The sequence below is a fragment of the Podarcis tiliguerta genome (assembly GCF_965153285.1).
Source record: "Podarcis tiliguerta genome assembly, chromosome: 5".
NCBI lineage: Eukaryota > Metazoa > Chordata > Lepidosauria > Squamata > Lacertidae > Podarcis > Podarcis tiliguerta.
The window spans coordinates 53139118-53154154 of record NC_139538.1 but is presented as its reverse complement, the minus strand read 5'-3'; the positions used below and the strand labels follow the sequence as shown (position 1 = coordinate 53154154).

The 15037-nt window shown below is 40.1% G+C and overlaps 1 protein-coding gene across 12 annotated transcripts in view; it reads left to right on the top strand.

Moving 5' to 3' along the window:
• The window catches only part of ATE1 (arginyltransferase 1), a 71859-nt gene that overhangs the window by 44827 nt on the left and 11995 nt on the right, over positions 1-15037 (top strand). Inside the window, exon 12 of one of the 12 annotated variants that reach the window (XR_014510964.1) lies at positions 8766-8879. The exons of the other annotated variants lie outside the window; for them this stretch is intronic. The gene's annotated coding sequence lies outside the window, so the exon portion shown is untranslated. The remainder of the gene's footprint in view (positions 1-8765; positions 8880-15037) is intronic. 12 annotated transcript variants of the gene reach the window in all.

Sequence of the window (15037 nt, the reverse complement as noted above, 5' to 3'; positions counted from 1 at the left end):
CAGAGCATGTGATAGGAATATTTTAGAGCTCCAGTCATAGAGCTAGCAGTCATTTTCCCGTTCCCTGTTGCAAGGAGATTGAGTGGCATGTGGAATGTGCTGTATTATGCCAAGTGAATGTAAATAAAGCATAACAAGATCTAGCATGAAATAAAGTAAGCATTTTAAACTATGATTTATAAACTAATGAGGCTGAATCAGTTAAAAGTTTTTACTGCCCTTAACACTGGTTTTGTTGCATTTCTCAGGCAAACTGATATATTGTTCAGATCTGCCCCCCCCCTTTGCATTAGAACAAATAAATTGTCCATGTGTCTGAAAATGGGATCTTTGGAAGTATGGGAATATATAAAAGGTAAAGGTAAAGGTACCCCTGCCTGTACGGGCCAGTCTTGACAGACTCTAGGGTTGTGCGCCCATCTCACTCAAGAGGCCGAGGGCCAGCGCTGTCCGGAGACACTTCCGGGTCACATGGCCAGCATGACAAAGCTGCATCTGGCGAGCCAGCGCAGCACACGGAACGCCGTTTACCTTCCCGCCGGTAAGCGGTCCCTATTTATCTACTTGCACCCGGGGGTGCTTTCGAACTGCTAGGTTGGCAGGCGCTGGGACCGAGCAACGGGAGCGCACCCCGCCGCGGGGATTCGAACCACCGACCTTTCGATCGGCAAGCCCTAGGTGCTGAGGCTTGTACCCACAGCGCCACCCACGTCCCATGGGAATATATATTCTAGAGCAATTAGAAAGCCAAGCCTAGATTTCCATTTTATAGGATGATTTCTTCTGAACAGTGTGGAGTTGGTGTTCAGAAGTATTGCTTTCTTCATTTACTGGGGGGGGGGGGTGAGGAATCCTCTGAGATCCTCTGTTACATTTCTTCCGTGCTGTTATTTACAGCACTGGACATTTGCAGCCAATCCTTTGCATGTGTGCGTGGGTGCGCGCGCGCACACACACATCCCAGCATGAGTACTGAAGAGTTCAATTGACAAACCACTTTGCTGATGGTTCTCTTGCCCTGGAACCTGGAACTTCCTTGCCCAAGAGCTTATGCATTGGCCTACAAGGGCTACTAAGACCTGCTGGAGCAGTTGAATGAATTCCTTTCCAGATGCTGCAAGCTGATTGCCTGCCCTGGGGAAACTGAGAACTCTAATCAGATACGGCAAATTTGGAGCAGCTGCAGTTGCTCTCTGTCACTTGCATCTAGCGCTAACAGAATGTCTTAAAAACAAGGTTTAAAGTTTAATGTTTTAAGTTTCACAGCTACTCTTTTAAAGACCACCTGCATATTGTAAGGCATATTGCTGCTGACACTGTGATACTGATGTTACCTTTCAGTGATGGTTTCAAGGAACTCTGTTACTTATCACTAACAGCATTGTATACTGTGAAATGTGAGGCTCCACCTCTCCTATGAGTCTCATTCTCCATTTGTATTAGGAGGCAGCAGGATCAAGGAAGTTGTCGCTGTTGATGACTGAGTACATTGTTGAAAGCACTGTTGGTTACATGTTAACAGAAGCAAAAGGTAACTTTCAAGGGTAGAAGCAAAGCTCTCTCTTACATGCCCTCTCTCTAGAAAACATAGATGGCTTTCTTTGTTTTTGATTTCTCCCTGCTTCCCAAGTACTTAAGTCAGATCTCAGTATAGCAGATTCCTAGCATGTGAGGTAGATGTATTAAACTGAGAAATAGTAACTTGCCCAAGTCAACACAGTAGAAATTTTGGGTGGGGTTCAGTGTGGCTCTAAGGAATTGGTGCCATCAGTGCAAGCATTTCTGCTTAGTTAACATAATAAACCTCCCTGTGGAGCAGATTTGGGGGTGAGGGTGGGATAGGATTCAGAGGAAGGAAAGTCCCAGTGCACTAGCGGGAATCCCTGTGCGCTGCAAATTAGTGGAATACTGCCCATAGTGAGCAAGTGCTGCACTGCTTACTGCTTGTCCAAGTTTGAATGTTCATGTGTATAAGAGGCATAGGCAATCTCTACAGTAGTATACAATAGTTTCTATTTCATTTCTTAAAACCCCCTGAAGATGTCCCACTAAACTTTTTGCATTGTTCTGCCCACTTTGAGTGACAGACCTTGTCAGTTTTGTGTCATATAAGCAAAGTGTCAGTTCAGTTCAGATTTTCCATGGTGATCTGTTGCAGTTGACGTAGCATGTGGCCAAAATCTGAGTTTCGGGCAATAAGGTTTGCAACACCTTGCAATAACTGTGAAGCATGATGATAGGTAATGAATGCTTTCCATAGACATATACACCAAACTCTTTATTAGTGTTGGGAAATGTAATTTCCACACTGCTCTGTATGCAAATAATATATGTTAATAACATATGTTTAAGTCAGACTAGATGGAAGTTTACATTCTGTGTCATGAAGGCAGTGCATTGAATACATTTTTATATAAAATGTGTAATGTTAATTTGTTAATAATCTAACACATAATCAATTGAAATAATACATTAAACTTCCACTCTTCCATTTTTTTAAATCTTGGTGTGCTTGATTATAAAGTCAGTTGAGGGGGAAGGGAAGAGAAAGGGGTTAATAGCCGCTGAGTTATTAGGGGTGATTTGACTACTGCTGTCAAAGAGAGCTGCCAGAAAGATTAATTCCAGATTCCCATAACAAGCCCGAGACAAACTGTTCTTGAATGAGACACTAGGGAGAGTTTTATCATGTCTAATTCATGCTCTGGTGTAGTTACACACTCACTAATCACAGCAGAACACAAAGAAGATTGCCATGAATTAGATCAAAACTAGAGGGCAGCTCATATAATGGCTTGTGAGAGTGCTATGATTTACTCTGCCAAAGCATGCAGAGGGGTGTTCTTTAGAAATGTGCCATTCATCTTATATAAATATAAATTATCTTTCCTGGAGCATCAGTTCTTTGTTGGGCAATCTCCCACTATATAGCCTACTTCACAAGGAAGAGTAGGACATTTCGTAGCCCTAACTGATATTGTACTGAGAATGGCCTTCACTGTCCATGTTCTTGCATGATTGCAGTCCATAGACTCTGCCCTCCCAGTTGCTCAGTACTTTTGTAGTTGGTCATAGTAAGTGTGAATTCAATCTAGAATGTGCCACATTTTGCATCACTAAAGTATTTTTCTACTTTATGGTATACAGTAATTGATCTGTAGATCATCTCAGGAGTCTTTGCTATTGCTTTGAGTAACATCAGGATCCTTAACATTTATACAGTACGTGGTTTTTGGTGTATAAAGCCCTGTAAAGCTTGGGACCAGGATACCTGAAAGATAATTTCACCCCTTATATACTCAGCTAAACATTGTGCTCTGCAGGTGAGGGCCTCTCACAGATACCATCTTATCAGGAGGTCCATTCCGCACAATGTAAGAATTGTGCCTTCAGGGTTGTGTCACCTACCCTTTGGAATGCCCTCCCCTTGAATATTAGACAGGCACCGCTTCTGTTGCCTTTTTGGCACCTACTGAAGATCTTTATCTTTCAACATGCTTTTAAATGTGAAGTCTTTCCCAGTTTGCACCCGCATTTGAATTGTTTTTAGGATTATTTTAATGTGTGGTATCACTTGTGTGGCTCCTTTGGGTGGAAGGGTGGGATATATATTTAATAGGGGTGTGTGTGAAAATGTCTATACCTATTACAGCAAAGGAGGGTTTAGAGAAGGCTTTGCCGTTGGCTACCCCAGCCATATCAGCATGTAATAAAACACTTGCATTGCAGGGACATTGCAGGAAGCTGCGTGTAAAATTGGGATAGCCAGTGTTGATGACCATCATATCTAAAACTTTGTTCCTGTTCAAACATAACTTTTATTTCTTTCGTTTGTCTGGAGAGTTGAGCTTAAAGCTGATTTAATTTAAATTATGACTCTTGCCAGAGCATGCGTAGGTTTTCTTTCCTGTCATTCACAGTGGCTACTCAGTGGCTACTCTTTACCTTTAACTACTTATTACCTCTTTATATTAAAGCAGCTGGCTAAAAAGGATTAGAACAAATCCAGGGTGCATTTTTCCTTCATGCTGAAGTACCTGATACAATCTCTTATTGGATGAGAGCAGGGAAATTGTTGTAGGTGTTATTTCATAATATATTAGAATAGCAGTTGAACCCATTCTGACACAATCAGCTTGTTTCGAAAGGAAAATGTCAGTAGCAATAACTGGTGACTCCTAGATATATTGTATCGTCCTTCAACATTGCATAGAGTTGGGTAGACTTCCACATGGTGCCTTGTTTCCAACAACAGCATCTAGAGTCCCACACGGTGTTGAAATGTTGTACAAAAAAAGCTGCCAAACAAAAGAACCAGTGGGGATATTAAGTGTTTTATGCGTGTGTAGTTTGTCAAATAGTTTTGAACTTTGAAAGCCAAAAGGTTTTCAGTGCGTTCTTTAAATTGTAGCATGCCTTGTTATAGTGGAGAGGCTGGCAGATTCCTATCTTTGTTTTGTAAGCCTCAGAAGTTAGTTGCATAATTATTATTACAAAAAATATAGCACTTGGGCTTCAGTACCACAAAGGAAGAACATAGAGCCTGGATTCAATCATCTGTTTTTCAGTTGTTCTAGAAAGGGTTGTCCAACACAAATATCCGTGTCCCATTTTTCCATGTGCTGGTAACTATCAGGTTTGCTTTCTGTGTGTTGTGGACAGGCTTGCCTTTTAACACTGTCTGTAAACTACCGTTAATTTGAAGCATGTTAGATTGCAGATGCTTTCATGAATTCTTATGCAGCTGCACTACTACCGAATCCATTTCCAAATTGATGGTGCTGATCTTCAAAATCCTCCTTGAGTATCAAACTCTTTGCTCACTGTAGTAAAATTCAGAGCCTTTTTTTCTGGGTGTCTCTGCCAACTAAGGCATGGTGCGTGATGATGACCACCAGAGAGAGGTATTGTCCTATTTCATAGAACGCTGTCTTTAAGGAGATTTGTTTGGCAACCTCATCAGTAGCGCTTTGATGTCAGTTGTGTTCCCCGTGCTTTAAAAAAGTATTTTTAACAGCAAAGTTTGATGCTGCTTTTATCTGTTAAATTGCATCTTTTCACCTTTTACATTACTGGTTATATTATTGATAGACTTGGTGTAAGATGCTGTATAAAAGTTATTTAGAAAGCAGAGCACACATTTCTAAGTAATTAAGTGACACCTCCTCAGGCAGTCATAGAACAGTTTTTAAAAGGGTGCCGCTAAAATTTGAAAGACCGAAGTCTGCCACTGTCCAGCCCCTTGGATACCTTTTAGCTGCTCTTGAGACTGGTGGCTGTGTGAACTATTTTGCAGAGGATAGTCTTCTGTTTGAAGGGCTGTCCTGTCCATATTTGGCTGAAAGGGACAACAGGGATCTTGAAGCTGCACTTTGAAAGTTAGCAAACTGGATAGCAGACAAAGCAGGTACATGCTTACAGTCCTTCCCGATAGGTACATCGGTAAAACATCTCTTTTCCTCGTTCTAAGTAAAGGATTCTTAAACTGAAGTGGTACCTTTTTTAAACATATGATTTATTCTGGCGCCTTAAGCTGATCTACTTTCCTTCTGAAGCTATTTTATATACAACGTTTCAAAATGTTTTATAAAAATTAATAGCTTGTAAGTTTAGTATATCTTAAAAGAAGTTTAATATAGCAATATATCATACAAACAAATGATAGACATATTGGAACCAAAGTCTCAAAAGTATCGCATGCTGGGGGGTTTTAAGCAGAATAAATTTGTGAATTTGCTGTTCAGTAGTATGCTTTCCAGGGCTGCAAGCATATGTGGTGATATTCAGTTCCATGAGTGGAAATGACTTAAAACAAGGAGACTTCCACTTCCTGCACTGACTCGTTCCTATCTACCAATCTACTTCAGAGGATCGGATGCACTCCAGACCAGATTATGTGTGTCAGTACAAAGTGGTTCTGCTGGGGAAGAAAGGAAAGAGTTAGACCTTTTTGTATTATGGATTTGTTTTACGAAGGAGACAATCCTGCGTATTTTTACTTGGATGTAAGTCCCATGGAACTCGGTGAGACTTACTCCCATGTCATTGCAGTTAGGATTGCAACCTAACCATATCAGAGGCACATGATATTTAAACAAAGATTAACCCATTTTGTTTTATTTGACCCCAGTGAGTATGTGCCTACTTGTAATATTTGGTTTCTTACAAGAACTCTTTTGATACCTGTCAGTCATTTGGACATTATTTAAGTTTTGGATAAACATTCAGATATCTTAACCTCAGTAGAAAATCCATAAACATTCTATTTCTGTCATCAGCAGGCTGGAGCTAAGGTACAAAATCTGATGTAGACTAAATAATGTTTATTGGTCCTGTAGGGATTATTTCGTAACCCTTTCATTCCATTGTTTTAGCCCAGAGTGAAACATTAAAAGTTCTTTTGAGATTTTTTACTTTTCTCTGGACCTTGTAATTCTTAAGACAAATTATTCAGTAGTGACCTTTATGATAGTGTGATGATGGATTGTTTATAATTCTTCCTGTTAAAGCTCCTGAAAGATTTCAGCAAGTTCTCACTTTAGATAACTTTAGGTCTTTTATAAAACCTATTGTCTGATAGTCTCATAAATATGGGACATATTTATTAGTTCAAAGTAAGCCTATTTAGCAATAAGCCATTGGGATGTCTCACTCCCCCAGCTCTCTCTGGAGTTTCTCAACACTTTTTGTAGATGTGTTCTGTTCCACTTCATTCATGATGTGTGTCCAAAATCTTCTATCTTTTCCAGTTGCTTTAGGCTCTCAGTAAAAGGAGACCATATAATTCACTGCCTTACAGAATTATACAGAGGAATACAATTATTATTGTTTTGCTTATTACATTTCTATTGAAACAGTGATAATCAAAATGATTGCTTTGAAGCTTTCCCCCTTATACATAATGGACATTTTGTTCCATACCACAACCAGCATCAAAAATGTACAAAAACCCTGAATGTATACATTAACTTTATTTCTCCAAGGGTTAGCATTATCATTATCATTATCTGAGTGAGTACCAAGCCTGACTTGGCAGAATATTACTCTTTTCTGCGTAATTTTTGAATATTTCCAGCTGAGGTTGTTCAATTTTATTTTATTAAGCAGTTTAGATCAGTTATTTTCAATCCGCCAGTGTTGTACAGTGGTTAATATCAAAACAGGGCTATGGAAACAAAAGTTTCAAATCTTCACTCCACTGTGAAGCTTTGGCCAAACCCTTGGTTTGAAGTTGACTTATCTTGAAACGGAGTATATGACTGATCAGATCCAGGCTCAAATTCCCTCTCTGATTATCCTCTGAGAGCATCTTGGGCTGTCCTGAAAGGAAAAGATGGACCAGTGGGGGGAAGAGACAACATGCAATGTGCTTGGAAGAAGGGAAGTGTAAAAATGTAATAAATAAAAACTTGCATTTAGATCAGGTTGAATTATTTTGCTCTGTCTTTGTTTTCCACGGGAGATCTAGAACTAGAATTTTGTAAAAGTCGGCTTTTAAAAATCTGAATACAGTGGACACTCAGGTTGCGAACATGATCCGTGTGGGAGGCATGTTCGCAACCCACAGCGTTGCGTCTGCGCACACATGGGTCATGCTTCTGCGCAAAGCACGATTTAGTGTTTATGCGCGAGCGCGAGCGCCAAAACTTGGAAGTAACCCGTTCCGGTACTTCCAGGTTTGGCGCAATGCGCAACCAGAAAACACACAACCTGAAGCACCTGTAACCCGAGGTATGACTGTAATAAAAGATTTGAATGTTAACATATAGTTATGGACACTTTTCTAACAAGAAACCACCCTGAGCTTTGCTTTATTATTGATTATCTTTGTATCCCACCTTCCCTTAAAAATGCCCAATGCAGCTAACAACAGTAAAACCCACTATAAATATAACTAAGCAAATAAGCAGTGTTCCAATAAAAATATGATAAGCGCATCTAACAAAAGTTGCCATTTTTGATCAGGCTAATTTAAAAATTGAGGGAAGTAAATAAGCATGTTAAATATATTCAAAGCCACACTGCTGGTCCTTTAAAATTAAGTCTAGAACGAGGCAACTTGTGTTCTTTGTTTTCAGAGCCAATAGGTCACAAAGCAATGGCATAGTTTTCTCTGAGGTCCATATCTTCATAGCAGGCAGAGTGGGGTGAAGGGGACCTTCTGAGGAAGACTGGCTTTCATTATATGTTCAGACTCCACCCCAAGCAGAATTTAAAAGATCCTTGAAACAAGATGAGTTTACAGCTTTCTGAAATGAAATGTAAATTATTTGGATTTGTAAGAAATTTATTTGGGAAAGAAGCAGTTCAGAGTCATGCAATATATAAAACTTTGAAGGAAAGGCTGAAATTGGGGTGGAGGATCCTAATATGCCTGCTAAGAATAGAATTTGTGTTGTGGGGGAAGTTCCTTTTGGGGATGTTTACAGCTCATAGATCAGACCGCAAAAAAAATTGAGACCTTATTGGAGGGAACTTCCTACCCCAGCAGGACAAAATGACCTAGTGGGTCTTTTCCAGCTCTTGTTTCAGTGTTTTCTATTAAGACTGTTTTTACACAAAGTTCACATGGCAGTCACTGATACTTTTTGTAAGCTTGTAAAAGCTTGTACAAAAACCAAGAATGTTTATATCTGTTATAGGCAATACACTTCAAAAAAAACTTTTAGAAGCCTGTTGTTTCATTTCTAGTGCACAGTTCAAATTCTTCAAATCAATGTGCTGCACATATAATAGCTGTTTTCCCTTCTTTTTCTTGGGCACAGCTTGTTAGGGTTCTCCGGAGAGCTAGTGAAAATTGAATAGTCCAGTGGTGTCTACCCTGCTAGAGAGAAAAGGAAATGAGAATTTCTACACTATCAGATTTCTCCCAAGAAGAGGTCAGTTTGGCAGAAACAGGATTAATAGCATCGTCTTCAAAACAATAGGGAATCTGTCTACCTTTCTTTCACATTGCCGTTAGCATTTTGCCCTTTTATACAAAATCCGCCTGTACATGTTCTTAGAGAACATTAATGGTGCACAAGGATGAAAAGTGCTCTATTGGGTTTCTAGTAGGCTATGTTTATGCTAATACTATTAAGAATCACTGCATCTTAAGAAGTTATCAGGGAAGCTGCTTAATCGGTTTTAGGTGTCTTCTCACTCACCAGTACACCTACCATGATATTGGATTGTATCCAGCAATGCCACTCAGCTGATGAGAAGGTTTATGTCACTAGTTTGGATCCATTTGGATCCAGGAGAAGTGTAGCCCTGTTAATTCTCCTGGACCTCTTGACACCTTTCAGTATAGCTACCATGGTATGAAATTTAGAAATACAGCAGTTCTCCTTCTCCATGAAGACTGGGAGCCTGCTGCTTGGTTCCATATCATTTATGCTCCACATTTCCATTTGTCTCCCATGTGACTCAACATCCATGCAAGACTACTAATAGCCAGAGATGCTGTGAAGCATGCTGCACTTACTTGGCTGTAGCTCTCTGTGTTTGTGATTGATCATGAATACATTGGCAAGATAAGATCAAACAAACCTAACAAAGTAGAGTTGGGGATGCACTTCTAAAGGATCAAGTTTGCAGTCTGGAAGTACTTGGATCCTGACCTCTGTTTGGAGACCAGAGAATTGTGGAACTGAAGGACTTTTTACCATTTGAGTGTTGTGAGCCATTCCTGGACAATGATAAGTTCCGCACAGTTATCCATGCTCTGGTAACCTCCAGACCAGAGTTTGTGTGACTGTAGTATGTGTGCCCTCATAAGATTGAGGGCACAAGGAGAAGGGGACGACAGAGGACGAGATGGTTGGACAGTGTTATAGAAGCAACCAACATGAATTTGACAAAACTCCAGGAGGCAGTGGAAGACAGCAGTGCCTGGCGTGCTCTGGTCCATGGGGTCACAAAGAGTCGGACACGACTAAGCGACTAAACAACAACAATATGTGTGACTGAGGCAGCCTGGCTACCTCTGAAGGCTGCTTAAAAGCCTGTTAGCTCAAATTACAGCTGCTGGACTGTCATCTGGGATTGACCAATGAGAGCAGGTATTTCAAATGGATTTTGCCCCCAAAGTGGATGGGCACTGCCATTTGAATGGTGTGCATGTGCCACAGCTTGTGATCGGTTATGCAGGTCTTTCTTAGGCTCCCCCTCCCCACAATTTTTTCTTCAAGTTGGCACCCCTTCTTCCTGTCTATCCTGGAAGAGGATTAGGACAGGCGAAATGGTCAAGCCTGGCACTTACCTGGGTCTTGTTGAGGCTCTTACATGTACCATAAACTTACCATTTAGCATTACGTGTGAACAAAGCCACTGAGTTAATTTTTAAAAATGCTATTTTATGCATAAAGTCGCAGTGGTGCCTTCTTGTGCAGAAAAAAAAAGTTAAGATGATCCTCAGTTTTAAAATATTTAAATAATTATGTGGCTATGCTAATTGTGGTTGGTGGATCTGTTTAACATCTAATGACCAGATCACTTTTGGACTGGATAGTTGGATGATTGTTTCAGCTGCATGCATACAGACTCCCAGCAGATCACAGCTGACGATTTGCCACATATGCACACTAAGCCGTGTGACTTACTGGAGGTGTGTGAAGAACTTTAGGCAGCACTCTGACTAGGAGAGAATGAAAGCTAAAGGAGAAAATGTGCTAAATGACTTTTTGAAAGGCTTCCCAGCCCCCAGTATAAACTCTGAACTGGAAGCAACTTAACAGCTTTTTTTTAGAGAGAGAGAGAGAGCTTGCCATTTAAGATATTCAAGATTTTAAAAGCAAGAGCTAGAAAAATGACTAGGATGCGCCAGAAAACTAAAGCATGGGGGAATAAAGAGGAAGTCGGAATGATGGCCCAGTTTAGCTATTAGGAGGAGGCTGTGGGCTTGCATGCTGCTGCTCAGTCTTCCTTCCCTCACCTATATAAATCCCCCCTTCTCTGCTCTGGGTAGCAGTAATTGATTGCGCTGATTCGGACATAAAACTGAACCTTTCAAGTTCTCTATGCATGTAGGCATTCCCATGCAGACATCCATACGTAATGCATGAATGTCAGCAGCACGACCACTGGTGCATCACCGTTCTGTACATAATTTCCCCTTTATGGAATGCATGCCTGAAGGGGGCTATCATCTTTGTTGTTTCTGATTTGGCTCTTTTATTATTTTTATTCTGTGAGGTGCAGTCTAAACACAGTTTGTGAAAACAGAGTAGCAGAACTCACTTGCAAAGCACTCTCCTGGGGGTGGATAATGCCTATCTCTGTTTATGCAATGAAATCAGGGAGCAAAGGGTCTGCTGTAGTACTTGGCTGCTGGGAATCCATCGGTGTTCCCTTTCAAGGAAAAGGCTGAATTTAATAAACGTTTAGGCTGGCTCATTTTCTCCTCCTCTCTCTCTGTCTCTCTCATATGACGGCGCTGCCTTTGCCTTAATGCATTGCTGTTGATAATTTGGGGTTATTTTGTTTATGTAATGTTAGGGCTCCTCTTCTAAGCAGCTGGCTGGAAACTGAGATGAAGGCTGCCTTAATTCGCTTTTAATAAAAGATCAATGGGTTATTGTGGAAAAATAGAACACAGATGTACACTTTACCTGATAAAAGAATTAAATGTGTGTTTAACCTTTTCTGTTTGTTCTGTGCTACTGGTACTTGACCTTCTTTGTTTTTTTGAAACTATTATCTTTCCTCGGAGCTTTTACTTTTCATATTTGGCTTAGTCTGTGAAAACAAACTGTGCTGATGCTCCTTCATCTCAAATACTCACCAAATCCCTCAGATTTTCCAAAATATTTAAAAAGTAAATCTTCAGACTTAAGTTTCATTAAAACCTTTGGCCTTGCCTTGGAACAGAAGTCCAGAGATTGGTTTTAGCACAGAAACTTGAACACATAGCAAGGCAGAGTGAGAATACTTCAATTAAGGAACCTTATGGCAGAGTTGCCAAGCATGCCTCCAGAAGTTTCCAATAAAAAATACAGCCATGCTTTACATTGGCCTGAATTAATGTCATATGTAAGTGTTTTGCTTTCAGTGTATCTTTTACAAAAGGGAACTAGTGACAAGAGAATATGGTTGAATTTATTTTTGGGGTGGGGTTGGGTGCATTTCACCACAGGAGCACAGCAGGGGAGAAGAGGGAAAACAAGGGAGCAGAGAAATGAGCACTTTATGCAGCCCTGCTTAATATATACCTTCCTTACAAAACAAGGATAGGCTAGTGTTATGCTGGGTATTAGGAACCTCTACACAGTCCCACATTCAGTACAGTGGTACCTTAGGTTACATACGCTTCAGGTTACAGACTCCACTAACCCAGAAATATTACCTTGGGTTAAGAACTTTGCTTCAGGATGAGAACAGAAATCGTGCAGCGGCGCAGCAGGAGACCTCATTAGCTAAAGTGGTGCTTCAGGTTAAGAACAGTTTCAGGTTAAGAACAGACCTCCGAAATGAATTAAGTTCTTAACCTGAGGTACCACTCTACTGTACAACCCAAACTACAGATACGTTGAGGGTACTCTTACCTTTTGCCTCAGACAGAAACATTTCCCTCTCTTACTGACTGCATCGTGAAATGAGAATTAGACAGTCTTTATCTTTGCTAACATGTAGGCAGCAGGTATGTTAGTCTGTTCAGTTCGATCCTGCAACAATTAGTATATCAGTACCGTTTTAATGGATATTCTAGTTATTTGTTGTTGTTGTATTTTATCTTTCTAAATTGGTTTGGTTTTCCTGGTTGTGTGAAGCTATAAATAAATCTAATAAACAAAATGAAATACTGAGGATACTTTGTGAGCCATTCAAGAAAAGAGCTACTTTGCTGTGGTATATCACATGTATAGTGGGATACACAGATTATGCCCAATAACCATGCAGTTGTATTACCATGACCACTGTTAGGAGGTGTAGTGTTTCATTTTCATTTTGCTGTTGGGGCATGGGGGAACCCAGCCATGTTTATTACTTGTACATAATGAACGGCTTCCATAGCCAAGTGAGGGATTGGATGTGCCACTGTAAATGTCCGTAGCATGGACTCAGGTTTCTAACAGCCATCCCATGATGACGCTGGTGTGAGACTAGGCCCTGATTGGGGAGTACATCTTTGTGATCTCTCAAGATGGAGAATGGAAAAAAAGAAAATGTGGGGCAGTAGGCTGACAGCATTTCAAAGCATTTTTCTCTTTGTTCAAAAGCTTAAGCCTTTACCTGTGGTGTAGGGAACATTGTTTATATGCAATAATGAAATTTAATTTTGTTAGAAGTACAGTACTTTCATGTATAACTTGATTTTTCTGTAACAAGGCGAAGGTTTCATAACCCGTGGTTTGAAGTTGGTTAGTTTCAACAAACCATTCCACAAGATTATCCTGTTTGCACTGACAAGCTGCAATTAATAAAAAGCAGAACTCCTCCTTGTGGCCATGTAGAAGGAGAAGGGGGTGTTTTCCAAAGAATGCTGCAACTCATTCGCATAACGCCAAACCATGATTTATGTTGCATGTGAAGTGACCAGTGGGTAAAGTTGCCATTGGTCACTTAATTCAGCGGAAAGCACATTTTTATACCTTAAACAAGCTTTTCTCAACTTTGAATCCCCAGATGCTATTGAACTACAACTCTCACCATCCACAGTAAGCGTGACCAATAATCAGGGATGGTGAGGTTTGTGCTCTCAACAACATCTGGGGACCAGGTTTTGGGAAGGCTGCCTTAACAAAAACAGAGTTCTCTGTAGCAGGATAAAAGAGCAGGGAATATGATTCAGTAGTTATCACTCTGTGTGCATTTGTGTGTAATATAACATAAAGAACTGTTAAAAGGACTTTAATATGTCAGAACTTGAGTATGTTATATCCAGTTTTGGGGGGGGGGGTTCTAATTTTTTTCTACCCACATATCATATGTGAGATTATTGCTTAATATCTTTTTGCATCTATGTGAATTATCCAGTTCTGCAAGAAAATAGTAAAGTGTTAACCTAGAGAAGAAAGTAAACAAGATTTTTTTGTGATATTTAATGCAGAAAAAATCCTGATGTTTTGGAAGTTGCATAACTATTACAGCTTCTTCAATATTTATTTTTTGTTGAGTTGTCATTTTTTTAAAAAGCCACATTTCTATTAAATTTACTCAGCTTTATCCACAGAGCTTTAACAGGAGCCAGGAGTCTGTGTATTGTTTCAGAGTACTTGTACATAGCACTGGGGCAGCAATGCATGCATTTTTTGGAAAGTTCAATATACTTTCTTTCTTTCTTATCTTTAAAAAACAGCCTTTCACATTCCCTGTATAAACTGGTCATCATACAGACATTTGATTTGTACACTATTCACCTTCTCTAGATTTGGGTGGCTAACCAGACTACAGTACAAAATAAGGGTTCTTCACAAATTGCAACTCCAAGAATAATTTTCAGGATGTTTACTATAACTCCGAAGTGGTGAGGTGTGTGGCAAACTCATGATTTGAGACAATCATGCACCCTTTGTAGAAATAGTGTATTCATTCACAAAGGTGATGTCCATATTGAAGGCAGGGAGCAATATGTCAAGAAGCTGTAACTTTAAATAAGTGGCTAAGCTGCAAAGTGTTAATATGTAAGTAAGAAAACCAGTTTCGATGATTCTGGAAGTAATCTAAATGCGGCCAGACAGTTACCCACCCCCCTTACGTTAAAAAGCATTGCATATTTGTTAAATATTTTCATTGTAATACAAGTGTCCCAAGATCTCTCTGACTTTGTCTTTCTAAAATAACTTTTGTTTCTGTTCCTAGTCCTTTAAGCTAGAAATCAACTAGTTAGAAATTAAGTTAGATGAAGTACAGTGAGACTTATTTGTACATTCTCAAATTCTTGGCATCCATCTGTCTCGAGAGACAATGGAGTGGTTCTCCGGGGATGAAGTCAAACCACTGCAGTAGCAGCAACAAAATGACTTCTCTGGGACTTAAGCCTGGGCAGTGTGTATAGAGGTCCTGGGCCGCCCAGACGACAAGGCCTGCCTCTTGGCCTCACTGATGTAGTCCA